The sequence below is a fragment of the Salvelinus fontinalis genome, chromosome 18 (assembly GCF_029448725.1).
Source record: "Salvelinus fontinalis isolate EN_2023a chromosome 18, ASM2944872v1, whole genome shotgun sequence".
Taxonomy (NCBI): Eukaryota; Metazoa; Chordata; class Actinopteri; order Salmoniformes; family Salmonidae; genus Salvelinus; species Salvelinus fontinalis.
The window spans coordinates 39,801,405-39,816,046 of NC_074682.1; positions in this window are offsets into that span (position 1 = coordinate 39,801,405).

Here is a 14,642-nt window from a genome sequence, read left to right on the forward strand (position 1 = left end):
CTGGTGACTGAAAATATTTTTGTTTTGATTAAAGAAACCACTTCACTAAATAAAATGCATTATTATTCCCTTTCCATTATTACAGAGAATCAAACAAATTATGATACCCTCTGCCTATTGGCTACTTAGGCTTGAATAAACTGTCTCAAAATACAACACTGCCCCTTTGACAACAAGAAAAATCTTTACCTGACTTGCTTTTCAATGATGGCTAGAAATACAAATGTTTTGTGCTCTTGTAGGAAGCAATCACTCCCCGATTGCTGACTACAAATTATCTATAGCTGGGCTAATCTCACCAACTAGCAAAGGATATGAACAAAATGTGCACAAGTGGCTACATGAAGCTCTTGCTTTGATCTCTGAGCAAGCGCATCTACTCACAACCAATGTTCCCTCAACGGTGCACAGTAGCCCTGAGACTGCCACGCAGCTCCATGGGACTACCTGGCAAGCGCAGAGGAAATATCAGCCCACAGAGAGAACAAGATTGAACTTCACTGAACTTTCTACAGTTTTCCCTGTTAACACTATCAACGTTTCCCTTTACTGTGGCAATTGTGATCGAATCAACGTAATACTTGCCACTTTCAATGCAACATACCATAGGCAGAACACATCGGAGTAGGATTCTATTGCATTGACAACTCAGTCATACTCTGCAGAGACCGGCATAACCAATCAGAGCTGCAGTAGGCCTTTATGCAAACAGACCATTGCCATTATAAGCCTGCGTTGAGACAATGACTTATCAATGCTTTAGCATTATGCTCACCCTGACCTAACATAAATAACATGAGAATATATACTTCTGCTAAGCTTCCCAGTAAATAAATGAAAACAAGCATGCATCCCAGAAAAGTGCTCAAAATAGCCCACATTAACATATGTAGCTTAAGAAACAAGGTTCATGAAATGAATACAGATGATGTTCATATTCTGACTATCTCTGAAATTCACTTAGATAATACCTTTGATGATACCGTGGTAGCAATACAAGGTACAGACAATACAGAAATGCCAGTGGTGGAGTTGTTGCTGTTTATATTCAGAACAACATTCCTGTAAAGATTAGAGAGGATCTCATGTTAAATACTGTTGAAGTAATATGGCTACAGGTTCATCTGCCTCACCTAAAGCACATTCTGGTGGGAAGCTGCTATAGACCAAGTGCTAAAAGGCAGCATCTGGATAGTGTGTGAAATGCTTGATAATGTATGTGCTATCAACAGGGAGATATATTTTCTGGGGGATTTAAAAATTGACTGGCTTTCATCAAGCTGCCCACACAAGAAAAAGCTTCAAACATTGACCAGTGCCTACAAACTGGTTCAGATGATCAGTCAACCTACCAGGGAAGTTACAAACAGCACAGGAATAAAATCATCAACATGGATTGATCACATCTTTACTAATGCTACAGAAATGTTCTTGAAAGCACTATCCAGATCCATCAGATGTAATGATCACAACATAGTAGTCGCATCTAGGAAAAAACTAAGTTCCAAAGGCTGGGCCTAAAATATTGTATAAGAGGTCATACAATAAGTTTTGTAGTGATTCCTATGTTGTTGATGTAAAGAATATTTGTTGGTCCGTGGTGTGTAAGGAGGAGCAAACAGATGTTGCACTTGACACATTTATGAAATTGCTTATCTCAGTCAATAAGCATGCACCCATTAAGAACACGACTGTAAAAATGGTTAAATCCTCGTGGATTAATGAGGAATTGAAAAATTGTATGGTTGAGAGAGATGAGGCAAAAGGAATGGCAAACAAGTCTGCTGCGCAACCGATTGGCAAATATACGGCAAATTGAGAAATCATGTAACTAAACTGAGTTAAAAGAAGAAGAAACTACACTATGGGACAAAGATAAATGACATAAAGAATGACAATAAAAAGCTTTGGAGAACCTTCAGTTACATTTTGGGAAAAAAGGCAAACTCAGCTCCATCATTCATTGAATCAGATGGAGTACGGGCTGAGTATCAGGGAAAACTCTAGAAAGTTGAGTGAAATTCAATCTGGTGCTTCTCTCCATGGGTTTATATTCTGCTCTCTGCAGAATATCGGGGAGCTGCGCAGCAGCACAGCTTAGAGAGAACACTGGTTGGTGGGATGAAAGACGGTAAATTAAAGTGAAAGGGCTGTTAAATTGATCCCTGAAATGCTGTTGTCACCATGGCACACCACACCTGCAGTAAGTCAGTTTAAATAAGCTAACCTGAGGGAAAATGTGTCACTTCTATACAGGTGTGGATGATGGAGTCACCTCATAGTAATCTGATAGTGAATGTCCCTTTACCTATCAATGCACTAGTCTTGGGGTCTAAGAGTGCCCACAGGGAAAATAAAAACGACACGTTACATGCATCACACTCTTTAAGAGTTTATCCTATTACGCAGTTTATGTGTTTTGGTTTGTCCATTTTCTGCCCGGCTGAGACGTCTGTGACTCCCACGAGTGTTCTAGCACATTTATGATCTCGCATTAGGGCCCACCCAAGCTCGATTGTTCTCACCAATCCTGGAAAACAAGAGTGGAAAACATTTGGCATTGTGTATAGCAGTTGGCTGGTACAACCAGGGAGTGGTGTGATGTTGGCTGATGCAAGTAGTTGCCATGGGAATCTCCTTAAGAAACGTCTTGGGCTTACATGTTCTCTCTGACCCTAGTATTGGGAGCCGTTATTTCCGAGTGGCACAGCACCTTTATTCCATATCCAAATCCGCTTTCCGGGATTGGAAAATACTGAGCTGGGTAGGGTAAAACCACAGAGGGCTTGATGATGTGGAAAGTATGTGAGGAATGCTGCTTCACATTACAGGCATGGCTCAGCCTGCTGCTTGCTCATAGAAACTAGAGGGATGGGTGGGGTCACCACTGAAAGGCCTGTGAAACAAGATAGATTCCCACTGCACAAACTGGTTGAATCAACATAGTTTGTCAATGTATTGTGATGTGGAATTCAGTAGCGGGGCATGCGTAAAATCACTGGTGAAGCCAACCCCCCCACCCCCAAAAAAGCCATATTACAACCTATGTGTTGTGATAATTGCGTTGTTTGCCCTATAACCTGTCAATTCATATGCCTTGCGACTGTGATATATAGGCCTAGAGACCGAGGCAATAAGAAGATATAGAGGCAGAATAAATTCAACTACATCTTTGTTTATTACAAAACCAGATAGCAGCCTCTGTCCAGTGAAGTCCACAAAGCATATTGCATGTACAGCAACAGACAGTTACATCACCAATAGCATGGTCAAGCAAGTTAATGGTTACGACATTTTCGAACCACTAAACAATTATTGATTTAGAACCAGAGAGCGTTGCGACAAGTCGCAAAGAACACAGGAGCTGCCTCCAATATTCCAGCATCATTTCAACTTCAACATTTCAACATCATCAAATCACCTCTGCTTTGTCTAATACAGTGACAACTAAAATATACCAAAAACAATTTAGTCCAATCAACGTAAGCTAAATATGACGTGGCTGTCCCTGGTTCTGATTTCTGTGTTTGTGTGTGTGTGTGCATGCATGTTCGTGCAAGTTGAAAAACATGTTGACTCACCCTACTTGTAGAGAAACGCCATTGTCATCCTCCTCTCTTTCATGTTGACGAAACAGTCTATCAGTCTGTCATACAGTACACGCTTTTATTTTTTGTTGTCCTAGGCTACCGGGCTAAAATGCCTGCTCGCTAGCATAACTTTCATTTATGGGCAACGTTAGCTAGTTAACATTACATTTCTACATCTAGCTACATATTGAAGTCCCATCCTCTCAGGCCAGGGCCACAATGTGTGAATGTATGATTGGATTAGAATCGCCGTTATAATAATTGGCCAGTACGGAGAATTAAGTAAAACCACAAGTCCATTTCCCTATCTCCATCCATGGCTAATTTAGAAAAGGGCCAATTTTAGCTAGCTAGCCACCGGAGGAATCTATGTGGAAAATACATTGGATTTGAAAAAAGGCACATTTTTTGAGGGTGACATTTCAACCCCAGGATTGTCATCATGCTAACCAAATGCTATCGTGAGAATCATGGTTGAGTGTTCTTCACTTAAAACTAAATATTTTCACAGTTGCTATCAAAGTCATTCCAAAGGGTAGGTTTAGCAGAGCAAATTAAATGTGACCATACTTTATCAATCATACAGTATATCATCAATCTATTTAGGCCTATATAGTATTTTGCAATTCATCAACAGCTATTGTTTCAATTCAACACAGAATTCAACAAAAAATGGACATAATAATAGGCCTAGGGTTATTACATTAAATTAATTAAATACGTTACATTAAAATAATGTATCTGTTGGATTAATTTCTCCATTTCAACCAAAATCTAAGTTAAACTTTATTCAAAGTGCATTTAAAGATTGATTTGATTTAGTCCTATTCTTTGGCTTAGATCTTGGGTTGAGATGGAGACGTGAATACAACATATAAATTATTATTTTGTAGACAAACTGGAATTAAAGCCAAACTAAGTCAGTGGCACAGATGGAACCTTCCATCCTTCAAAAGTTGATAATTGGTTGTATTGACAACCAAACACAATTCAATATCACCTTTGAAATACAATAAATAGCCTATTAACTTGTTGATAAGTTAACAAATTATATGTTGGATTCACGTCACCAACTCAACCAAAAATAAATGTAAAGAATGGGATTAAGCCAGAGGCTCAGATGGAACCATCCAAGCAGTAGATACATCTCCTTTAAATGGTTTCATTGTCAAACTAACACATTTCAATATTACTTTTGTAATACAGTAAATAGCCTAAAGTTAAGGATATCTTACAAACTAATGTAAAATTCAACCTTAAAATTAGTAACACATCCATGGCCACATTTTGAGGTTACTGTAACTATAAATGTCTTCTTATGTAATCATATAAAACATGCATGTTCAAGATAGCATGCATAGGTCATCGCAGTCTATGGAGATAATAATCTGTGCAGAATCTCAAACGGCACTGATCACTTACACCATGTACTTTAAATGTAATCTCAGCTGCAATCCAGGTCATTAGATGGAGCACAGTTATAACACATTAATCTGTTGTACAAATAAACAAAATATGTGACATTGTATTCCCATTTGAACTTTGCTGTGATTTTAAATGGTTGAAAGCACAGTGATAGACATTTGGGTGAAAACTAAACCAAAAGTCAGACATTGTTTTTCCATTGGAATTTGGTGGTGCTTTTAGATGGTTGAAAGCATAGTGATAACACATTGGAAATTCAACCAATTTTTGGCTGTCTTTTTGATGTGGTGAAAACTGTATAGGTTGTAATCTCATTGATCAACGTCTCAACCAATTATTACACAATTATCTACGTTGAAATTACATGGTGTGCTCAGGGGGTTTATACAAAGACTAGGTGGGTGGCAACAGATACATATTATTAGCAATGGATAAATAGGATAAGGTTAGTTGAATGTGTGAGATATTTGAAAGGAGGGAAGTAATAGTATATATAGATAGGCTTAGAGGTCTTTATTAGTAGTGGAGCTGAAAACTGAGCAGTGACAGCTTGCAAAGGTGGTTCAGAAACACCAGATATTCTTTGTACTTGACTGAGAGGCTGATGCTGGGCTCAATATGAGGTCTTTAGAGGGAGAGATAGTGGAGGTAGAAAAGTTGAATGATAGAGGCTGAGAGAGAGATGGTAGATTTCATCCACCATCAAGGGGCAGATCGAGGTCCATGTTGAATATCTAGTGAATGTGCACACATAGAGACTCAGAGAGAGAATGTTGAGGTTTAGATGGGCCGATGACGTTTGTGAAATCTGATTTGCGGGTGTGATGTTTACTGGGCTGATGGAGGCCTAGGCTGTGGAGAGCGACTCGATGATGCCCCATGGAGGGCACACGGCGCCTGGGGGAAAGTCATGTGATTCCTGCCCACCCCCACCCCTACGTCCACCACAGTCCGGTCTCAACCGGTTTGAGCTGACCGACTTACGCACTCATGGCCTGCAGTCAGATGACCTACATACAGTACATAGACTATGTGTGTGCACCATCCATTGATTCATCCATGAACCACTGATGTTAGGTCCTTTATGGTACTGTATTATTTGACCCTGCTGGTCATCTATGAATGTTTGAACATCATGAAGAACAATCTGGCCTTAATGGCCATGTACTCTTATACTCTCCATCCGGCACAGCCAGAAGAGGACTGGCCACGCCTCTGAGCCTGGTTCCTCTCTAGGTTTCCTCCTACTGTAGGTTCCTGCCTTTCTAGTTTTTTTTTTTGCTAGCTACCGTTCTTCTACATCTGCATTGCTTGCTGTTTGGGGTTTTAGGCTGGGTTTCTGTATAAGCACTTTGTGACATCTGCTGATGTAAAAAGGGCGTTATAAATACATTTGATTGATTTATTGTACCAAGCCGTGCACTCATATCTGCTAACAGTACGACTCAAAGTCATGGATTGGAAGGGGGAAGCCACAGAATGAGTCAGAAACTCATCCATTATTGTACCGCAGATTTCCTGCAGGACACTCGCCATGTAAGGTGTTAATCAAATTGTCAGCCCTGTCATAACTTAGAGTAATGAAGCCACATTGCATTCAAGGACAGTTTCAATAACAATCCATCTTGCTGTAGGCCCGATAACTGATGTCAGCTAGAACTGACGAGTCAATGCCTCAACAAGAAACAAATCTGCTTACTGTAAACACCTTACATTCATCTTCAATACCAAGCATCAAACTAACAACTCATCACCTGACCATACATTGTGATGGATATTGGACCAAAACCAACATCAGTTATAAACCAATATAAAATCATCAGAAAGGCACGAATCACATACCCTCCCTCTCTATGAAAATTGTGTAATTCATTATCGTTATCAAGGTCCACATCAAACTGAACTTGACCCTCGTTAATCACTTATCAGTCATCCAGGCTTGCAGTTCAAAGCCCTGCAATGCTCTGCCTCGTTGTACCTCAAGCAGTAATTTAGTAAATCTAATTCTTTGGCCATCCCAGCTACTGATTAAAGTGCTCTGTAAGTATAGGCCCTTTCACAAACCTCTCCAGAAACTCTCTTTGGCTTTCTCTCTAATACTGACTGGGATTTTGGTGTGTGCTTTTGTGCTATGTGTGGGGGCGGAGGGATATGGGTGTATAAGTGCGGTGACTGTGTGGGGCATTTGACTCAGCCCACTCTGCAACTGTGATCTGAGGACACTGTGTTTAATCAAGAGAACATATGGAGAGAGTAATTAGCGATGGACAGGGAGGGATTAAAAAAATCATGAATATGAATATATACTGAACAAAAATTGAAACGCAAGTGTTGGTCCCATGATTCATGAGCTGAAATACGCACAAAAAGCTTTTTTCTTTCAAATCTTGTGCACATTTTTTTTTACATCCCTGTTGGTGAGCATTTATCCTTTGCCAAGATAATCTTAATGTTCATTTCTCTATCATAAGCCGTCTTCAATGTTGTTTTAGAGAATTTGGCAGTACATCCAACTGGCCTCACAACCGCAGACCACGTGTAACCACGCCAGCCCAGGACCGCCACATCCGGCTTCTTCACCTGCGGGATCGTCTGAGACCAGCCACCCATAAGTTGATGTGCTAGCTTGCAGTGCATCTCTTGGTCTGTCTGTGTCTTGCTTGTCTGCCAGCCACTTCCTGGGCTGTTTTCTGTGACTTTGTGCCTGACAAAAGTGAGAGTGAAATACAATGGTGTTTAGAAACTGCAGCTTGGAAAAGATAACCGTGTAGCGTGTGAACATGTGTTCATATGCGCGTGCACGAAATGAAACTCGCACTTTCCAGCAGCAACCTCTGTGGGGACCAGTCCAGACAATATATGGGCGTGATGGCACTCCTCATAGGTGCACATCATTTTAAAACAAGACAATGATTATCTAGTCTCTCAGTTAAGGTTTAGTTACAACTCTGGACTAATGCAAGATGGAAAGCAATGGTTTGACACTGACTATTGATTTATATATTGAATTAAAAATATTGATTAGCTGGGCATACTGGGAAATATGGATGTGGATCATCAATATGGATGATTTTTCAGTAAATAATAACCATCAAGTATTCAGCCAAGCCATAGTATAAATAGTATTTTATATTTGAAAATGTATAAAAGGAAATCTGGGGGAGCCAGTTTGAATGGGCCTGATGCAGCTGATAAAATGAATAATAGTATTGTTATCTATAATTTACAGTTTGTCAGTAGAGGAGATACTGGATCATCAGTCAGTACAAGCACAGACTCAGTTGATCCACATCCATCCTCAGCCAGTACTAACACAGACCCAGTACAGCCCGCTTCAGCAAATACTAACACAGACCCAGTACAGCCGGCTTCAGCCAGTACTAACACAGACCCAGTACATCCGGCTTCAGCCAGTACTAACACAGACCCAGTACAGCCGGCTTCAGCCAGTACTAACACAGACCCAGTACAGCCTTCTTCAGCAAATACTAACACAGACCCAGTACAGCCGGCTTCAGTCAGTACTAACACAGACCCAGTACAGCCCGCTTCAGCCAGTACTAACACAGACCCAGTACATCCGGCTTCAGCCAGTACTAACACAGACCCAGTACAGCCGGCTTCAGCCAGTACTAACACAGACCCAGTACAGCCGTCTTCAGCAAATACTAACACAGACCCAGTACTGGCAGCTTCAGCAAGTACTAACACAGACCCAGTACAGCCCGCTTCAGCAAATACTAACACAGACCCAGTACTGGCAGCTTCAGCAAGTACTAACACAGACCCAGTACAGCTTGCTTCAGCAAATACTAACACAGACCCAGTACAGCCGTCTTCAGCAAGTACTAACACAGACCCAGGTAAAGTACAGGCCGCCTCAGCCAGTAATAGCACAACCAGAGGTGTACAACCAGCATCAGATACAAGCAGCTCAGACCCAAATAGAACAGTTGCTACTCCACCAAATGCCCCAGCAGATTGGCCCCCAGTCTTAACAGATTTTATGACGACTGAGTTAGCGCAGAGGTTCATTCAAACCAGGACTGGATTTTTCTTACCCTAAAGACAAGTCTAGAAGACGTTTACATTCAGGCGTATTACAGAGACAGCTGCCAAACGGGGAAAAGATTACCAGAAACTGGCTTTCATACTCAATCAAAAAATGTTGCTGTAAGCTCTTTTCTACAAAAGACTACAAAATAATAAAGGAAGGCGTAAATGACTGGTCAAATATTAATGCCATTCTGAAACACCATGAGGGTAGTCCTGAACACACGAACAATATGATTAAGCGGAGAGAACTTGATCTGTGCCTAAGTCGGGGACAGACTTTTGACCAGATACAAATGACAATTTTGCAGGCTGAAAGAAGAGATGGCGGGATGTCCTTCACACGTTTAATAAGTATCACCCAGTCTCTGGCTGACAGAAATAGAGCATTCAGGGGTTCATCAGACAAATTATTCCAACCAGATAATGGAAACTTCCTAAAAGAGGTTGAATTACTGGCAAAATTTGACCCCGTTATGGAAAATCATCTCAGCAAAATTAAAGATGGAGATACACATGCTCATTACCTTGGGAAGTGCACACTGAATGAGCTGATACAGATTGTGAGAGACAAGATTCTGGAAGGAATAGTGACTCAAGTAAGAGACTCAAAGTACTTCTCCATTATTTTGGACTGTACACCTGACATTAGTCACCAGGAGCAAATGTCCATTATTCTGAGAATCGTGGCTTTAAAGGAAAAGTCAGAGATCAAGGAGCACTTCAGTTTTGTGAATGTTGAGATTACAACAGGCTTGAATCTGTCCACTGTCATTTTAGATAAGCTGAACAAGCTGAAGATTTCACTTGACAATTGCAGAGGGCAAGCTTATGATAATGGGGCCAACATGAAGGGCAAGCACCAAGGAGTACAAGCCAGACTGCTCCAAAAAAATCCCAGAGCCATGTCCGTCCCATGTGGAGCACATACTCTAAACCTTGTCATTGCAGTTGCTGCCAAATCTTCAAAAGATGCAGTTGGGTTTTTTGGGCATTTGCAAAAGCTCTTCACCTTCTTTTCAGCTGGCACACAAAGATGGAGTGTTTTGAAGAAACATGTGAACATAACTGTGAAGTCATGGAGTGACACAAGATGGGAGAGTAGGTTCCAAAGTGTTCATTCAATCAGGTATCAGGCTTCTGAGGATCAGGAGGCATTACTGGAAGCCATGCACATACAGAGGAAGTTGGGTCCTACCGCTTCTTGATTTCCTGTATCGTATGGTGTGAGATACTGACAATGACAAACAAGGTGAACAAGCTCCTCCAATCCGCCTCAATGCAGTTGGATATCGCAGTTAATTTAATCTAAAATGCAACGGTCTCCCTCATTATATGGGAAACTGGATTCTCTGAGGTCCAGACAACTGCCAAAAGCATTTGTGAAGAAATTAATGTGGAGGCTGTTCTGAAAGAGAGGTACCTAAGAAACAGCAAGAAGCATTTCAGCTACGAGGCTCCTGATGAACCAGTGACTGATGCACTGAAAAATCTTGAAGTCAACTACTTCAACATTGTGGTCGACTCTGCTGTTACATCCATGGATGAGAGATTTGAAACACTCAACCAAGTGAAAACCAAATACAGAGTGCTGTTGAACATCAGCACTGCCTCTCAGATGTCCAGTGAATTGTTAAAACCTCTACTTAATCACCCTCCCGGATACGGGATCCTCCTCATCAGAAACGCTGACTAGCATTGCCTAGCCTAGCCTAGCGCCACAGGGATATCATATAATATAATTTCATGAAATCACAAGTCCAATACAGCAAATGAAAAATAAACATCTTGTGAATCCAGCCAACATTTCCGATTTTTTAAGTGTTTTACAGCGAAACACAATATATATTTATATAAATCGTAGTTTTACATTGCAGCCATCCTCACAAATAGCACCAAAACAGCCAGAATAATTACAGAGAGCAACGTGAAATATATAAATACTCATCATAAAACCTTTATGAAAAATACATGTTGTACAGCAAATGAAAGATAAACATCTTGTGAATCCAGACAATATTTCCGATTTTTTAAGTGTTTTACAGCGAAAACACAATATATGTTTATGTTAGCTCACCACAATAGCCAAACACACAACGCCATTTTTTCACCGCAAAAATAGCTTTCACAAAACCCACAAATAGAGATAAAATTAATCACTAACCTTTGAACAACTTCATCAGATGACAGTCTTATGACATCATGTTATACAATACATTTATGTTTTGTTCAAAAATGTGCATATTTATAGCTACAAATCTGGGTTTTACAACGCAGCCATCGTCACAAATAAAACCAAAATGTCCGGAGAAATTTTAGACAGCAACGTAATCTAACAGAAAAACTCATCATAAACTTTGCTGAAAAATACATGTTGTACAGCAAATGAAAGATAAACTGGTTCTTAATGCAACCGCTGTGTTAGATAAAAATAAAAAAAACTTTAGTACAAAGCACAGCATTCAATAATCTGAGACAGCGCTCAGCCATTCTCCGCCATGTTGGAGTCCAAAGAGTCCACAAAAATACGAAATAACATCATAAATATTCCTTTACCTTTGATGAACTTTCATCAGAATGCAGTGCCAGGAATCCGAGTTCGACAATAAATCGTTGTTTGGTTTTAGAATGTCCATTACGTCTGTCGAATTAGCAACTTTGGCTAGCATGGTGGAGCTCACGTTTCCAAGAAGATTTTACGCATGAACGAAAAATTCAAAAAGTCTAAATAAAAGTCGAATAAACTGGTCAAACTCAGTTGAGAATCCATTTTAGGATGTTTTTAAGAAATACATCCAATAACGTCCCAGACGGAGCATTTCCTCGTGTCTACCAAACGAATTGCAACCAACCATATGACAAATCCTCGTGCGTCACCAAGTACTACCGATATGGCTGACCTCTCACTCAGATTGATCCATAAATACAAGGCAATTGAATAGGCAAGGCCTTGCACAGAGACCAATTTTCAGAATTTTCACTTCCTGTTTGGAAGTTTGCTGCCAAATGAGTTCTGTTTTACTCACAGATATAATTCAAACCGTTTTAGAAACTTCAGAGTGTTTTCTATCCAATAGTAATAATAATATGCATATCATATGATCTAGAACAGAGTATGAGGCCGTTTAATTTGGGCACTATTTTTTCCCAAAGTGAAAACAGCGCCCCCTATTAAAAATAAGTTTTACAGGCTCACTGCATGGAAGTTGAAAACACTCTAACCTTCAGAGATGACTGTGACATCAGTGGAATGGATCTGGCACACGAGATTCAGAATTTACCTGATCTGCCAACAGATAAGATGACTGCATTTGAGCTGCTTTCCTTTCTCTGTGAGAAAAACCTGGAGGAACTCTATCCTAACCTTTGGATAGCCCTAAGAATTGCAGTCATCCTACCAGTAACAGTAGCATCGGCAGAGAGGAGCTTTTCAAAATTAAAGCTCATCAAAAGCTACCTCAGGTCTTCCATGTCACAGGAACGTTTGAGTGGTCTGGCAATCATGACCATAAATCATGATGTGGGGAAACACATGTCCTATGATGACATCATTGATGATTTTGCCTCAAGAAAGTGCAGAAGAGGAATATTTTGATGGTAAGATTTTAATTCAAACATTAAAATGTTTACACACTTAGTAACATGTAAGATTGTATCGCAGGAGTGCATTATTATTTATTTTTTTCACTTTTATTTAACCAGGTAGGCAAGTTGAGAACAAGTTCTCATTTACAATTGCGACCTGGCCAAGATAAAGCAAAGCAGTTCGACACATACAACAACACAGAGTTACACATGGAGTAAAACAAACATACAGTCAATAATACAGTAGAAAAAAATAAGTATATACAATGTGAGCAAATGAGGTGAGATAAGGGAGGTAAAGGCAAAAAAAGACCATGGTGGCAAAGTAAATACAATATAGCAAGTAAAACACTGGAATGGTAGATTTGCAGTGGAAGAATGTGCAAAGTAAAGATAGAAATAATGGGGTGCAAAGGAGAAAAATAAATAAATAAATACAGTAGGGTGAGAGGTAGTTGTTTGGGCTAAATTATAGATGGGCTATGTACAGGTGCAGTAATCTGTGAGCTGCTCTGACAGCTGGTGCTTAAAGCTAGTGAGGGAGATAAGTGTTTCCAGTTTCAGAGATTTTTGTAGTTCATTCCAGTCATTGGCAGCAGAGAACTGGAAGGAGAGGAGACCAAAGAAAGAATTGGTTTTGGGGGTGACCAGAGAGATATACCTGCTGGAGCGCGTGCTACAGGTGGGTGCTGCTATGGTGACCAGCGAGCTGAGATAAGGGGGGACTTTAACTAGCAGGGTCTTGTAGATGACCTGGAGCCAGTGAGTTTGGCGACGAGTATGTAGCGAGGGCCAGCCAACGAGAGTGTACAGGTCGCAGTGGTGGGTAGTATATGGGGCTTTGGTGACAAAACGGATGGCACTGTGATAGACTGCATCCAATTTATTGAGTAGGGTATTGGAGGCTATTTTGAAAATGACATCGCCGAAGTCGAGGATTGGTAGGATGGTCAGTTTTACAAGGGTGTGTTTGGCAGCATGAGTGAAGGATGCTTTGTTGCGAAATAGGAAGCCAATTCTAGATTTAACTTTGGATTGGAGATGTTTGATGTGAGTCTGGAAGGAGAGTTTACAGTCTAACCAGACACCTAGGTATTTGTAGTTGTCCACATATTCTAAGTCAGAACCGTCCAGAGTAGTGATTTTGGAGGGGCGGGCATTTGCAGGCAGCGATCGGTTGAAAAGCATGCATTTAGTTTTACTTGTATTTAAGAGCAATTGGAGGCCACGGAAGGAGAGTTGTATGGCATTGAAGCTCGTTTGGAGGGTTGTTAACACAGTGTCCAAAGAAGGGCCAGAAGTATACAGAATGGTGTCGTCTGCGTAGAGGTGGATCAGAGACTCACCAGCAGCAAGAGCGACATCCTTGATGTATACAGAGAAGAGAGTCGGTCGAAGAATTGAATCCTGTGGCACCCCCATAGAGACTGCCAGAGGCCCGGACTACAGGCCCTCCGATTTGACACACTGAACTCTATCAGAGAAGTAGTTGGTGAACCAGGCGAGGCAATCATTTGAGAAACCAAGGCTATCGAGTCTGCCGATGAGGCTGTGGTGACTGACAGAGTCGAAAGTCTTGGCCAGGTCAATGAATACGTCTACACAGTATTGTTTCTTATCGATGGCGGTTAGGATATCTTTTAGGACCTTGAGCGTGGCTGAGGTGCACCCATGACCAGTTCTGAAACCAGATTGCATAGCGGAGAAGGTATGGTGGTATTCGAAATGGTCGGTAATCTGTTTATTGACTTGGCTTTCAAAGACCTTAGAAAGGCAGGGTATGATAGATATAGGTCTGTAGCCGTTTGGGTCAAGAGTGTCCCCCCCCCCTTTGAAGAGGGGGATGACCGCAGCTTCTTTCCAATCTTTGGGAATCTCAGACGACACGAAAGAGAGGTTGAACAGGCTAGTAATAGGGGTTGCAACAATTTCGGCAGATAATTTTAGAAAGAAAGGGTCCAGATTGTCTAGCCCGGCTGATTTGTAGGG